Here is a 1,764-nt window from a genome sequence, read left to right on the forward strand (position 1 = left end):
CTGAGCTCAGTCTGATCGTCTGTGCGTCTCTCTGCACTGAGGAACAACAACAGGGTAGAGACTCATTCAACTACACCCACGTGTGTGTTTCATTCCAGAGCGTAGCTGTTTGTCTTCTTAAGACAGGTCAAAACATGTAAACTTTTAAGAAGCCAAGAACACAGAGTGTCCTTCAGTGGTGTAGTGTATATTCCACAGCAGCCACAGGCACAACTATGAGTTTGTTCTATTGGGATCTATCACGCATTAACACACAAAGGTGGACTCTCTTTGTATCTCAAGCTGTCGTTCAGCCTTTAGGACCCTTGATGATTTTCTTTTTTTGTTAATTTAATCAGAAATATTTAATTATGATGCTGTGAATCCTTTTAATAACAGAACAAAGTTTAAAACAGGCAAATCTTTTCTTTTCTCAAAGATATTTTTGTTTCCCCACCTTTTTTTGACTCTATGCACCAGCTGATGATCACTTACCTGTTCCTTATGCTTTAATGAAGCCACTACTAACCAGAGTGGTGGATCTTCACTGGATCGTTGAACTGCTAATAGTTAGCGTAACATGGCGCTGATGCTTGTTTTCTTGTTGCCGTCATGATCCGGGTGAGTTTCGGTGTTTTCCACAGAGTCAGCAGTTCCACCTCTGGGAGGGGCCATTCATTTCATCTGTTGACATATAACACCAGCACTCTCCACTCCTCTTCACCAGAGTCTCAGCTAACCAAAGTTAATGTAGGTCACAATAGTATTTGTGAGCCGCTTAAGTGAATTGCATTGTCTTACCTTGTGATACTCATTTATAGTAACTCTCCAGATGCAAACCTTCCCCAGAAAAGCTTCATTCAGAGGCAGGACTTCTAGACAGTTTTCTCAGCCATGGCTTTGCTCGCCCTACGCACCCGCCTGCCTCCCTGCCTCAGCTTCTGGAGTTCTGGATTCCTCCCCACTCGGACAATTCTCCCCTCCATGCTACTCCTCCACCTGCAGCAAGTAAGCATCAAAGGAACACTCTAAACCACAGTCAGCCAGCATTTTCCTGGAACAATACCTGAACTTATGTTATTTCCATATCAGGGAATCCCCATGAACCAGCCATCCAGTATGTCTACACCCTTTTTGGCCACAAAGTCATAGAAGTGTCATTTTCACTGTCCAAGTTTCTCTGATTGCTTTCATAGCTCAGGTTGCATATGTACTTCACAGTTTTGCATTATTCATAGTTTATGTTCATTCCCACAGTTCACGGTTTACTTGTCTTGTGCATTCACTTGTTTCTCTAAATAAATTTGGTTACTAAACGTTTACCAGTGCCTCCGTCCGAATCCTACATTTGAGTGCTTTTTCTCTGAGTCAGCCATAGGCCTGACAACTGCCTCTAGAAGCTGTCTCATTTTTATATGTGTGTGTGTGTGTCTGTGTGTGTGGGTATCTGTGAGTGTGTGTGGGTGCAGGCATCTGTCTGGACTCGTTTTTGTTCTGCACTACAGTACTGATTAAGAGCAGAAGAAAGAGACGGATGGTGAGTGGGGCGGGAGGGGGGTAACTGAGTTAGTAACTAAGTTACGTACAATATTAGGTTAAGGTTCAAAATATTGGGGATGGACACCAGAGGAAAAACCCACAATAACAACACTGGTCCGGTCGGGTTGAGTCAAACGATGATTTAATGATCACACACGTGGGAGATGGACACTGTATGCAGACAGCCTCAGATCTCATCTCAAAAAACACATCATCATAGTTTTATGAAATCAGGGTATTAGAACG

This window comes from Pundamilia nyererei, unplaced genomic scaffold (assembly GCF_000239375.1).
Source record: "Pundamilia nyererei isolate P.nyererei 1_Seehausen unplaced genomic scaffold, PunNye1.0 scaffold00439, whole genome shotgun sequence".
In the NCBI taxonomy this organism is placed as follows: domain Eukaryota; kingdom Metazoa; phylum Chordata; class Actinopteri; order Cichliformes; family Cichlidae; genus Pundamilia; species Pundamilia nyererei.